The following is a 14,558-nucleotide window of genomic DNA, read 5'->3' as shown; positions in this document are numbered from 1 at the left end:
TACCTCTCTCCTGCTCTACGCCCCATTTTGTTTGGCAGCTGCTAGAAATGAGTTTCCATTTTTCTGTCTTGTGTTAATATTCTCATGTCTCCCACATCACTAAGATCATTAGCGGCAGGAACAATTATGCCTTACGTTTCCTGCGACTGACAGAACCTTCCAGCACGCAGGCTTATTAACTCCCGCCTTGCCCAGCCGCCGCCATCAGCTACATCTGCTTTTGTTATTCTGATCCACGTTTCACACTGCCTCTACCCTGACCTCTACGGGCTCATGTGTCCTTTGGGAAATAGACCAGTAGCTGCTCAGAATCCAAATGTGTGTGACAAACACTCTCAAATGCTTCTGTCACCTACTCACCAACCAGCAAGCAAAGCGAAGCCCCAGCAGCCAGAAATAGCCACAAAAATGTGTTCCTTTGCATCACATCTGTAACTCCCGAGCTAACCTCTTTCATTTTCTCTTGAAGAACAAAAGGAGAGAAATTTGGAGGGTCTGTGTTAGCTCTAGCTCCCTACAAGAGGTGAAAAGAGAACGAGCTTTTCTGTACCCCAGTCTCAGTTACTATTTGCCAACATTACCCAGTCTTTTTCCAGATTTGGAGGAGGGGTCACACTTAGACAGCATGGACAGGATGATGAAACATGTTTTGGCAGAAAATAAATCATCACATACGGGAGTGGGCAGTAATGGCCTAGCTCATTTACCCCAACAAATGGTTTCTTGAAAATGTTTTGGTCCATACAACTCACTTGGCCGTATTGAAGAATGGTTGCCTGTCTGGACCTTGTATGAAGCGGATGGACATCCTGTGGGTTGGCCTTTCTTAGTTCACTCAGAGGGAGCTCTCAGGGAAATGGCGGTCCATGGTGTTTGAACCTCACTCTTATATATGCCAAGGGTACTGGTGGATAGAAATTCAGTCTGAAGGGGCCGGCAGGTGGCGTGGTGGTTAAGGGATCTGGACTCCCACATGGGCAACTGCAGTTTGAGTCCTGGACCTGGCAGCTTGCTTTCTTGCTTTCCATCCCTTTACTTCCTGTCCCTCTCTGGTCAAATTTAAAAATTAGTAAATAAATAAATAAAAACATTAAATAAAAATCATTCTTTTTTTTTTTTAAACAAGTCAGTGTGAAAACAAATTCATTTTTATTTGGTCAGTGCAGATCAGTTTCCAGTGCAGATGAGCAATAGGAAGAGAAAAGTATATTGGGATCTTAAAATTCAGACCTTTCCTGTAACTTGGTTATTATCAAATAAAGAGAATCACATTATTCTTCACTCACATCTTTGGAGGTTCAAAGGAGTTTATAGGTGGATCTGCTTTGCAAGATCAGAAGATGCTCACCCAACTAAGGCAAAACAATATGGCAGAGAAAAGGGATGTTTGTCACAGATGTTTCAGGACCAGTTAACTATGTATCTCCAAATTATTAAATAATTGTTTAATTATCGCCTTAACATGTGAAGATTTACACTTTACTTCCCTAGTTTCCTTCTTTTTTTTATATGATATCACTTTCTGCTCAGATCTGTTTAGTGCATTTTTATAGGATCCGCCATCAAGGTTTCAAACAAGGAAGCCTGCCCTTAATAGAGTTTCATGGACGCCGTGGCCGAGGGTAGTGTACAGTAGTGGCCAGTGAGTGCTGCTCAATTCCACGTATGCCCACACTCAGCTGGTACCATCAAGAGAGCTCGTCACAAAGAATTCACATAAACCTGTGACTCTGTCTTTATCAGGTAGAGCTGAGAACCTTTATTGCTGGATTTTCTTTTCAGTTTTGTCAGAGGGAGTACATGTTCACCAGAGAGAGTGGGAGAGACTGTGAGAGGAAAAAAGAGAGGAAAAGGGGAATGGTCACACTACAATCCTTTCTCCATCTCACTCTTCTTTTACAATCGCGGACAGGAATGCACACATGCCCAGCATGTTTCTCAAACCTGAGTCCAGGACTTGAACTGCATGGTCTGCCATGTGGAATCCAGCTGCCTTTGCCACCTGGCCATAGAGCTGGCCCTCTTGCTGCATTTTCTACTGACACTAGAAATGCTGTGGTATATGTACAGTCGATCCTCCATATCTGCAGGTTCCACATTAGCAGATGGACCCAACAGCAGAGGCAGAGAGCCCACACCAGTTGTTATGTAATGCACAGAGAAGTAGTTCCCTAAAAAAATAGATGCAGAGTAAGCGTATTTATGTATTTCCTTTTTTGTTTATATTTGTTGCTACAATTATAAGTAACTAGAGATGACTGAAAGAATGTGCTTGAACGTGCATACGTTATATGCAAATACAGTGCCATTTTATGTAAGAGACTTGAGATCCTCACATTTTGGTATCTTGAAGCCAATCTCCCATGAACTAGTTACTTTTTTTTTTCCTTATCTTTACCTAATTCCGTGTGGTTGTTTATATTATTAGTTTTATTTTACATTAGAGAAAACTGAAGATCCATGAGAGGTCAGTTCTAGGATTCCCCAAGGACATACATATGTGTGTATGTATAAATAAAATCTCACAACGCATACATTTCCCACACACATACACTCTACCAACATTGCTTACCCCATGTAGAAGATTCATTGTTTTATAGGACTCAGTGGTTTGCCTTCACATTTGAAGGTTAGACATATATGTCTTTATAGTAACTGTCACCATAAGGCTGAAGAATAAAAATATAATCCACCTTCACTTTTGAGATTATCTCAGCACCTAGTACTACATCTGGCAAATAATAAGGACCCACCAGCACTGGGGCAATGAATGAATGAATGAATAGTGTGTTGATAAGAGAGTAGTCAAAACCCCAAATGCATGTTTTTCAGTGTCAGGCAGTATGGGGGGGATTCCAGAGGGGAATGATAAGAGGACGCTGTTTGAAACCAAAAGTCAAGCAAACAATAATGGAGGTGTGTGTGTGTGTGTGTGTGTGTGTGTGTGCACGCGCGTACAGATTCTGAGAAAGAGGAACAGGATGGGAACCAGCAGTTGGCGTAATGGCTGTGTCGCTGGACTCCCACGTAGTCGACCGCGGTTCGTGTCCCAGACCCGGTGACTTAAAACTCACGCCGGGTGGGTGTGCGTGCGTGCCCAAGATCCTGAGAGGAGAATGGAGGAGAAGGGATTGCGGCGTGACCATCCCCCCTGGGGGGTGATTTCTTCCTTTCTGTCTCTCTCTGTCTGTCTGGCGAGCTCACGTGCCCTATAGTGAAAACCTCTCCAAAAAAAAAAAAAAAAGAAAAGAAAAAGAAAAAGAAAGAACAGGATCTTTTCTCTGGAAACTTTTCAGTTCAGAATCAAATAATTTAAAGCAAAAGAAAGTATTGGAACATGGCATATTGTAAAGGGTTCTCACATTTTGAGAAGCTGCCTTTTCCACTCAGAGAATATTTACAACTCTGTAGTTTAGTGACCTGAATTCCACTAGACCAAGTTCTCTCATGTAGTCTGGTTGACCACATGGCAGGACTATGAAAAGGTCATTATAAGGTTTTAATTGCATCACAAAAGGATCAGTGTAAATCTTTGTTAAATGTCTGTCTTCCCAGCCAGATGTGAACTCCATAAAGACAGGAGGCTGCCTTCAGAGAGCTGGTGGGTTAGCATGGTCCCTGGCTCCAGCACCAGATGTGGACCTCGGCTTGTTCAACTGATGCCATTCTTGATGGCCACGTTCTCTTCTCATGGATTGGTTAGCTTTAGTTCAATGCACCATTAAGAATAACCATTTAAAATATTAATGAAAAGAACTGTAACCACCAGGACTTTTTGTTCTAACCTCTGCTTTATTTATCTTCTTTTCTTGAAGATATATGAATGAGCGAACAATAGAGAAACAGCACAGAGATGGGTGTATGTATTCTCACTTTGGCAGAACCTCCCACCACTTCCATTGAACAACTTGTTAACTGCTATGAGGCATCGTCCTGTCCTGCTACTTGAGGCTGTTACACACATCTGGGGAATCCTCCCCGTTAAGCTGAATTTCATACCATGTCAGCAAGTGGTGATTTTCCACAGCCAAGTTGTCAGCCCAAGGATCTCGTTCTTACCTTCTTTTCTTTTCCTCATCATTACATTACGCGTGGCCATCTTGAATTAGTTCTGTTACTTATGTGATAATATTTGAGGGTGTATTTATTTCCAAAAGGATAACAAATTTAGCAAATGTTATAGATACGGGAAGTTTTAAGTGGGATGAAATGCGGCAATTAATGCTAATGAGTCTGCTGTTAGCATGTAATATTCTGGGGGTTATAATTACGCATCCCTGAAAGTGGAGTCTCCGTTTGTTCAACAGATGCCGATCTTAACAGCCACGTTCTCTTCCCATGGATAAGTTAGCTTTAGTTAAATGTACCATTAAAAATAACCATTTAAAATGTTAACGAAAACAGTGACTGGAACCACCAGCAATTTTTGTTTTACCCTCTGCTTTAGTACTTCTTATCTTCAGAAAGACTTTGGGAAGGAGAGAGGCCTGTTGCCTATGTGTGGTGCCGTAAACAGGAAAGCAGATGTAATTTCTATCCACAGCAGCCTGGACTGGAGCCCTGGGTTGTAACACTAACCCCGCTTGGAGTTTAGCTCTCCTTTGTTGTCATTTTTCATTTTTTTTCTCAATATTCACTTAGGAAATGTGAAAGAATTGAGTAATTAGGGTCTACGGGTAGTACAACTAGTTGATAAAGAAATACATCGTCTTCCTAAAAGTACCATTGTTTTATAACAAATTAGGGTCAAAGAGGGGAAAAATAGCAGGATGTTGCTGTTTAGGAATAAGAATTTTATCCCTCTAAAACAAGTCTACTTTATGCTTTCTTACTAGAAGACTGCGGAGTTCGCGAAAGAAGAGATTAAGAGACGAAGAGTGAGAATTCTGTCTTTCCATGTGGTACCCTTACTTTCACCCTGGACATGGAATCTCCAAAGCTTAGGGTCAAGTAGAAGAACCTTTGTGGATTGTAAGAGCCATGTGTATTCCGTGGTTTTGACCCCGCTTCCTTGTGATTTAGTTATTCCTTGGCTGGATAGCAGGACTCACCAGGCCTATGCAGGTTCAGAGTGGTGTAGCTGGTCCGAATTAGAGAAGGGCTGAGTGGGTGAAGGACAGACTCGATGTAGATGTATTTATTTATTGCCAGAGGATGCGTGTACTTGCCAGAGAGGGAGAGAGAGTGTGCCTGAGAGACATCTCTCCACAATCAACGGGGTCAGGCTGAAATCCTTTCTTCTCCTTTCTTCCATCCTGTCGGGATTCTGGGCATGCATCCCCACATGCCTGATATATTTTTCAGGCTGAGGGCTGGGATTTGGACCACGATCAGCCATGTGGGATCCACCTTTATACGGCAACACTTAACTACTGTGCTATGGAGAAGGCCTCTGGGGAGCATATTTATACTTACATCTTTTCAAGTGTACAACCTAACTCTCTTGTAACTAGGAGGTGCATTCATCCAGAAGTTCTCAGTCCTTTCCCTGGTGAGTTCTCTTGATTTGGGGAGTTTTGTTCGTTTGGTTCATTTTCTTTTGAGAATTTGCTCAACTATTAATACGTCTGAGTAAATCAATGCTACAGAAGGCTTTAAAATGTCACCATTGCTAGTCTGAGTGAGGGGGTATATATTAAGAAAAAGGAAAATCCTCAGTAGTATAGGTTTGGTTCATTGTTAAAGAGCCAGAAAACAATGGAAGGACCCGGTGGCTTGAAACGTGCCAAGTGAGGTATGTTCATAGTCCAAGGATTTAGTCAAAAAGCATTAATAAGATAGGGGTCTCCAGAAGGAGCCTGGGGTTACAGTAGCTGAGATGAGGCCACAGAACTTGATCCAGTGACAAGTGCCTGGCAATTGGGGATGACTCTTCAACTTTTCAGGCTGTAACTGCACTGCTATTCTTATCCTGCCCTGCATCCTTTTCCCATTCCTAAGTTTCTGATCAGGGTTCACCTCTGGTGTTGGCTCCCACTAGTTAGAATATCTTTTTAGGTAGACAGAACTTGAGGCAGAGATATTTTGAGAAATAGAAGCCTTATTGGGATCAGCGGTTAGCGTAATGGCTATGTTGCTGGACTCCCACGTAGTCGACCACAGTTCGAGACCCAGACCTGGTGGTTTAAACTCACGCTGGTGTGTGTGCGTGTGTACCCTGGATCCCGAGAGGAGAATGGGGGAGAAGGGATTGCGGCATGACCATCCCCCCTGGGGGGTGATTTCTCACTTTCTGTCTCTCTGTCTCTCTCTGTCTGTCTGGTGAGTGCACGTGCCCTATAGCAAAAACCTCTCAAAAACAAAAAAAAAAAAGAAAAAGAAATAGAAGCCTTGTTACAAAATCAGTAGATTAATCTCTGAGGCCAGACAGGGGCAGTATGAGAAGGTAGGGTGACACAAAGTTAACTGCTTAGTCAAAATTGCACACAGCCTTATAGAAAACCAAAACCACTGTCTTATATTTTTTAGTAATTATTTTATTAACTTTATTTATTTACTTACTTTAATTTGACCAGAGAGGCACAGAGTGAATGAGAGAGAGAGAGAGAGAGAAAGTGAAAAATCAAATCACCAGGTCTGGGACTTGAACCATGGTTAGCCATGTGTGAGTCCACTGCCCTTAACCATCACATCACCTGCTGGCCCCACTAATGTCTTATTTTAAAAGCATATGACAAGTTGGCAATATTTTCTCATTAAAAGTATTTGGATCTGGGGCCAGACAGTGGTGCAGTGGTAACATGGTGCTCTGGAAAGCACATGGGAAGGTTCCAGGTTTGCATCTGGAGACCTCCCTGAGTATCCTAGGCACATGTGTTCCCATGATCTGGAGTTTGCTGAGGTTAGGGGTAGATCTTGGCATGGAGGGTCTGTTGGGAGCGCTAGCTCTCACTCTTTCTCTCTCTCTGTCTCACTCACTCATAAAAAACAAACAAAATCTTTAAAATTTAAGAAAACATTTGGGTTTGTAAAAGGCAATGAATTTAGATGGTACACCCTGATGCATGTTCTCACATTTCTCAAGGTATAAAGTGAATACTCAGCAGTTTGAGATCCTCGGCCAGGATAGAGCTTTAATTGTGAAAGGCTACCTCAGCTGGCTAGTAGTAGTCAGTTCAAGGTGTAGAAGAGAATTTAAAGATATTTAAGGGAAGGCTTTTTCCTCTTCACACTAAGACCCATTAAAAGACTATAGTGTAATGATGTGAAGAGTTGAACCATGGTCGGACATGTGGGAGTCCAGCACCCTAATCACCACACCACCTACTGGCCCCAGGGTTTTTCTTATTTTGATAACTTCAAATGTGAGCCCTTAAGCTGTCTGCCCAAAGGGGACCAGGGGCTGTGGCTCTGCCTGAGAATTTTTGTCATTATTGAAGGTGATCATGAATGTTCCCATACAACCAAAGCTGTGGTGTCTTCTCTAGAAGGTGTTTCAGACTCAATTCAACATTTTTTTAGAATTTTTTTTGTTATTAGTTTTTAATATATTTTTGCTATAGGGTGCTCATTAGAGAGACAGAGAGACAGGAAGGAAGAAATCACCCCATAGGGAAGATGGCCACACCACAGTCTCTTCTCCTCCATCCTCCTTTCAGGATTTTGGCATGCATGCACATGTACCTGGTATGTTTCAAACCACTGGGTCCAAGACTTGAACTACCATGTGGGAATCCAGCATAACCACTGCAAGATCTGCTGGCCCTAATAATACTTTTTAATTCGCTAAAGGGCACATGTGCTCATCAGAGACACACAGCAAGAGAGTGAGAAAGGGAAATGAGAAAGTAAGCCCCAGATCTGGGTCTGGAACCGCTGTTTGCCATGTGGGAATCTAGCACCTCAACTACCATGCCACCTGCTGGCCTCCAATTTAACTCTTAAGAGTAAAACTTCATACCCTCTCAGTCACTCCTGACATATGATTAACCAACCTTACTCCTTTTGAATCACTGCTTATTTTTTATTTTATTTTGCCATTTCCTGTCTTTTTTTTTTTAAGATACATTTTTGCTATAGGGCTTGTGTGTTTGCCACACATGCACAGAGTGAGAGAGAGAAGAAAACACTTCGCCAGCGGGATGGCCATGTCACAATCTCTTCTACTCCATTCTCCTCTCAGGATTTTGAGTTTGCATGCACACATGCCTGGCATGAGTTTCAAGCTGCCATTTCCAAGACTGGTCAGCCATGTGGGAGTCCAGCGCTTTAACCACTATGCCACCTGGTGCCCCTTCCTGTCTGATATCAGCAATGCTGTAGGAATTTTTTAGCAGCTCTGGAAATATATTGTGAAGACAATAGCTCTCGGAAAGAATGAAAACAAACTGCATTTATATGAGAGGTAATACGCGTCTTGAGAAGGTCACTTAGTGCCACCTACGGCTATGGTGCAGGATCTGGTTGGAACTAGCCCTTACTGCAAACCCCTGTTATGGAGACAAAGGTACTCACTCATTTTGGGGGCAACATATTCCAAGGTCTCACTTATATCTAACAATCAGAAACTTTTTAATGCTTCATCTATAGTTTCCTAGTGGTAATTTGTGCTTATTTCTTAGGACTCCTTAAAGGAAAAGCAGTAAAAAATTACTTTCCGAGAGTCTCTGCCTAGGTGAAGACAATTATTGTAAACACAATCCTTTCAGAGGTAGAGACACTGTTAAGAAGCTTTCAAGTCATTCTTCAGTATTTTGTCCACCCCCTTCTCACATGATATTTATTACCATTTGCTTCATTTCATATCTTTTTCATGAAAACCTCCAAAAAGCAATGCGGTCAACCACAAGATCAGTGACTCAGGTCAATGAAGACACATCTCCTTTTCACGTTTATTTCATTTTTGTTTTAAGATCACAGAAGAGCAGAGCATTCATACGTGTAAAGTAACAGAAGAGAGAAACAGAATTTAAATACATTTGAAAGGAAAAGAAAAAAAGCTTTTTAAAATTTTTTTCTTTCTTTTTTTTTTTTTTTTAAACACACACTGCGCTTTTCTCCTTCACAGAGCTAGTATCCAGGGAAAAAAAATCCACCCAATAAACAAAAATTAAAAAAACAAAAACAAAAACAAAAAAATACCCAAACTTGAACAACAAAAAACCCAAACAATAAAATGGCCATGTGTTTGTATCATCAAGGGAAGATCAGTTCATGTCTACAGGGCTGAAAAAAGGAATATATTTATATATATATATATTTATATGTATATAACACTGTTAATAAGGAGAATTCTAACCAAGAGCAGGATTTATACATCTTCCAGTACAGCAGTGAGAAGGAAGGAGTGATGTGGCAGGAGAGGTGAGGAGGTTGGAGGTCTTCTCCCCTGCTTCTTTCTCCCTATAATTTCCTCCCTTTGTCCTTCCCATTTCCAGGAAATACTTAGCAGAACTTGGCCACAATTCACCAGGAGGAACCCACTACATTCTCTGGTGAAAAGCAAAGGTTTAGAGAAGTGGGTCCGAAAAAGTCTCCCGGTAGCTGAGGATTGCTGATGCATGCCATGAAGCTAGTAGTTCCATGTGTTTTCTTCATTTGCAAGAAGCAGATTTTTCACTGTGCCTGGCGTTACATACAGGGCTAGTGCAGAGAAGAACACAGTTGCAGAAGTAGATCCAGGAGCACCACTCAGAAAGAGGTACCTCTAAAATCACCATGGAAATGGGGAGGGTTATCCCACAGGCAGGTCATTTTCCCATTTAAAGAGAGCTTCACAGGTAGTCTAACCACATCGTGCATCCTTGTCTACACGAGGTGAGACTAATGGGGAGATGTTATGACTAAACCCTGTTCTTCAGTGTGAGAGACTTGAATACCTTCTGTTCTTTCAGGCAATACATGGAAAGATACCACTGGACAGATGCTAAGCTGAGCCTCTAGAATAATGTGGGGCAGAAAATAAGTTCTCATTAACTGCTTAAGAAACCTTTCTCCCTGCTTATTCTGTTTTCAGAGAACTTAGCTTTCCTTTTGATTTCGCCCTTTACAACTCATACTGTCTCCCTCTGTAGCATCCCATATTGTGTTCCTTTTCTCCCACTTTTGACTTGTCCTCTTTAAATGGTATCAACTTGGACTTTTCTAAAATGAGGTCTGTTTTCTCTCCATCCACTTACTTGATTTTACAGCCTATAAATCAAGTTCTGGGAAACTTATCCCATGAACAATTCTTTCCAAAACAAAATATATTGACTTGTCTGTTGCTCATAGATCAGCCCTTTTGAACCTACCAGGGACACAAGTTTACTGCCATCAGCACAAGCAGAGTTTCCAAGGACACACACATACTGTAATGAGGCACTTGGCCCAAGATGAGAGAAAACTGATGTTTCCTTTGATATGCATAACTTCGTCATTGGTCACGTGCATAATACCCACTGTGGCTATTTTCCTTCCTATGAAAGGTTATTAGAATAGAGTTCAACAGCTAGATTGCAGAGTGTGATAAACAAGGAAACCACCCCAGTATTTTGATACCCATCATAAAATCTGCATGTTTTTCTTCTCTACATTACCAAGAAGTTTTGCTTGAAGGAAAATCACAGAGTCCATCCAAAGACTCTGTATTCTAAGAAGGTTGACTTTGGAAAAGGACATAGTGATGACAAAATGATGATTCTGAAAAATAATGACAGGATAAGGACCTAACTAAAGATGACAAACAGCCATTTGGAGTGATTAGCTGGGCATAAGACTAAGTGAATATTAAACGCTCATTCAGAATCAGAGAGCTAAGAGTTGAAAGAGAGTTTAGAAATGCCGTCTATCCAAATTATTCTCTTTCAGGATGATATAACCAAGATTAAGGAAAGTGAAATGAGTTGAAACATCACACAGCTTTTCTGAGGCCAGACCCAGGGCTAGAACCCAAATCACATAATTCTTAATCTAGTATACCTTCCACCTCACTGGAGAGTTGTCATTTTTCTTAGGTAGAGGACTGCACTTCACGCTTAAAGTGAATTTCTCTGTGTAACAGTCTTTGTAGAAGATTCATGTGATTCCTGAAGTCATCTCTTTGATGGCTAATGTATCAATTGTTCAGATTGAAGAAAAGGTATAGATATTATTTTGTTAAACTTGTCAAGTACTTGAAAAAAAACTCCAAGGACACATGCCTGAAAGAAGTACTCCCAATTAAAATTATTCTATCTTTTGTTTGCAATATTCAGGGTAGATATGTAGAAATGCAGGATTATCAGATAAAGTACAAGTAGTTACTTTTTAGGATGACTCAGCAAGATATTCCTTGAGGCTATAACACAGTATTTTTTTTTTTTTTTTTTGTACTACAAGATGACAAAGAAGCTTTCCCACAGAAGATTTTGTTGAATGGAAAATAATAACCAGTAGTGTGTTCATCAAGGTATAGATGGCTTCTTTGGAGCTATTTAAATAAGATGTCTTAAATGGAAATGTAATAAGAAGACACCCAGGAATTAATACAACAGACACATAAGCTCTTAGAACCTCTCCCTCTTTCTCTGTATTTCTTCCTTTTGGGGTCAGGTGAGAGAACTCTGGCAAAATCGGAAGAATATCCACTTCGGTCCTGAAGGTAACTACGTACTCTGTGACTTGAACAGAATATGGACTTTTATCTGTTTCTGTGGGTCTGCTTCCTTTGGTTGAGGCAAAACTCCATGTATGGACCATGCTTCTTCCTACTCTGACCTTTGAAATGCTTTGGCTTCTATTTATTTGTATTTGTACTTATTTTTTTCCTTTTGGATTCATAGGTTTAGCTGAACTTGGGCCCTGCATGAAAAATAAAGTTTACATCGTTTATATTATGTACATAAACTAGTGATTTACATTGATTTACACATGATTGGTGCCTAATTTATTAATCAGCACACGGTATGTAAATGCACGGAAAGGAAATCAAGATTGTAAAATAAGTTTTCCATAATATTCATCAACATTTTCGCTGGTGTAAATGTTAAACCTACACCTTACATTAACACCAGCCTTCTTGCCAAAGAAAGTGAAGTATATAGCTGGGCAAAAAACAAATTCTTTCATGAATTTCAGTTGGTGACATTTAATATCACAGCTACATGCAAAGAGAATGGTTTACATCTCTTCCTTCTAGGATGAGCATGAATGTAAACTGTACTTTGCATTTAGTGAGATGTTTACAGATATGCCAACCACGATTTAAAACAAAACCGAAAATGAAAACAAAATCCAAGACTTTACTGGGACCAATGCAGTCTTTGGAGAAGAAATATTTCAAATACTACAAAGAAGAGGTTTTCCTAAACTGAATTTGTATTTCTGAACTAAGAGTCTTATCTCACCATTTCTGTGAAATGTTTAACATTTATCTTCAAAATAGTAATATGGGGTTGTACTTATATTTCTACAAAAGATGATAGTGATAGGAAAGAAAGACTAAATGTAGCTTAACAGTTATTTATGTGGATGAACAGAAAAATGAGGACATGGTTAATCCCATAGAACATGGCCCATAAGAAAATTTCTTTCGAGCAAATGAGGACAAGATAGAAAAAAAAAAAAAAAAAGTGGTACCATGTCTTTCTAAATGAAACATAGCATAGCTCTTCAAAAAAAAAAAAAATCAGTACTTTTTCTTCCTTTTAAGTTTAAGCCATTATTCTAAATTTGTCTAATATTACATACATTATTGTAAATACAGCATCTGTAAATATAAGATTAAAAAAAATACATACACATATACATTATTTCTCCACAAATAATTCAAGGCCTGTGAAAAGCAAAATGGGAGTTCGGGGAGACTTGTCAACAGGAACAGTCGAACCACAACCCACTGGAGGATTTAGTGACTGTAACTGGGTTATATAAGAAGCTAACAACTCAGTAGGTAATAACTCAAACCATTTCATGCTGAGGAGTTTCGTTTTTGAGTTCAAAGGAGGTAAGTCCATTTTTGGAGGAGAAACAGATTTTTGTTTCTGTCCTCCAAGAACATGTAAATCACGAGTACTTTTACAAGGTCTCTACGAATAGCCCCAGTTGTCTGACTGTGTAGTAAAAAAGTATATATGGCAAGGGGAAAGTTTGTCTGATTTGGAAGAGAAGGCAAAGGTCAATGGGACAATCCTTCCCGACAGAAAACACATCTGCTTTTCCATAAACGTTCATTCTTTCAAGATAGAGGAATTTTACGTCTCAAACCGAGCAAGATTGTTCCTCCAACCAGGCAAAACCTGTGGATGAACAATTGCATGGAGAGTATAATTCCAATGCTGCAGTCGTAAAACCTAGGATAGTTCTCATTCTTCAGGAGGTGCACTCAGTAAGGTCATTTCTGCTTTTGTTAACTGAAAATCGGGTCTGAGGACTTTGCTTTCCAAATGATGGAGTTTCCTTGTGTAGCTAGAGGACGTTAGATATATTAGCCATTTAGATTAAGGGGTGTGTTTATCTCCTCTCAATAATTATTTCCAACCATGTGGTGGCATTCAGTGCAGAGCTTCAAGCTTAGATTACCAACTATAAGATTCTTGGAAGGATTTATAGCAACACAATGAATTACATTTCAAGAATGTTTCTCACATGAAGATTCGAATGACTTCTTGATGTCAGTTGTCCTGGCCTTTCTCCAAGCTCTGCTATCTCCCATTCTTCACATTGTTTACAGACATTCCCAAAACTACAATGTTTCCTCTGAAACAGGAGCCAAAGACAGAGTTTTTATATTCCCTGGTCCTGCTTACCCATACAGGGAAACATTACATTTTTCAATGTATTTTTAATTGTGTTTAATATTTGGTCCATTATATTAAAACTGAGGGAAAGGGTGCTGACGTGGCAGATATATTTTTCAATGGAGAAGCTCCTCCCATAAAAGCAAGACCATGTCCTTATGACAGGGTAGAGACAATTAGGCCAGGTGCATAATGAAAGCCTGTGACATGCTACAGAATTGTTCCTCAGACTGAAGTTAAAACAACATCTGAAGTAACTCCTGGTCCTTTTCTCTTCCTAAAAGCAACTCTACTAAAGCTTCCACTTAGCGGTGTTGATTCCCTCTTCAGTGTATGGGGAAATATTTATCCACAATGATGATCATATTTTATTCCTGTATTAAGAGGACCAAATGGTTTGAGAAATTTTTGATTGTCAATAAATCGATGCTACATAAGACTATGGCTCACCTCCCCTCTATTTCACTAGCTGTCTTCCTGGATAAGACTTTCTGTTCTACATCAAGATCTACTCTCCTCTATCCACCCCCAAGCTCTATTTGTCCTTCTGCCTCATGTCTAAATTGCAAAATCATGAAAGAAGGCTGTGATCAGCTTCTAAAATAGATATGGAATCCTCTGGAAAAGTTGAAAAATGCTGGGCTGATCCATCTCCCTTCCTTCTTTCCTCCCCTTCCTTCCTTCTCCCCTTTGTTCCTTCTTTTCTTTCTTTTGAACTCTGTTTCTCCTTCCCTCATCATTTCCTTCCCTCCCCCACCCCCTTTTCCCTTGCTGGCCTGCTTGCCTGCTTGCTTGTTTCCTTCTTCTTCTTCTTTTTTTTTTTTTTTTTTTTTTGGAGATTTTGGTTTTTTCTTTTTTATT

This window comes from Tupaia chinensis, unplaced genomic scaffold, assembly GCF_000334495.1.
Source record: "Tupaia chinensis unplaced genomic scaffold, TupChi_1.0 Scaffold149148_1, whole genome shotgun sequence".
Taxonomy (NCBI): Eukaryota; Metazoa; Chordata; class Mammalia; order Scandentia; family Tupaiidae; genus Tupaia; species Tupaia belangeri.
The sequence above is the reverse complement of the archived record's forward strand: the minus strand, read 5'-3'. Positions refer to the sequence as shown.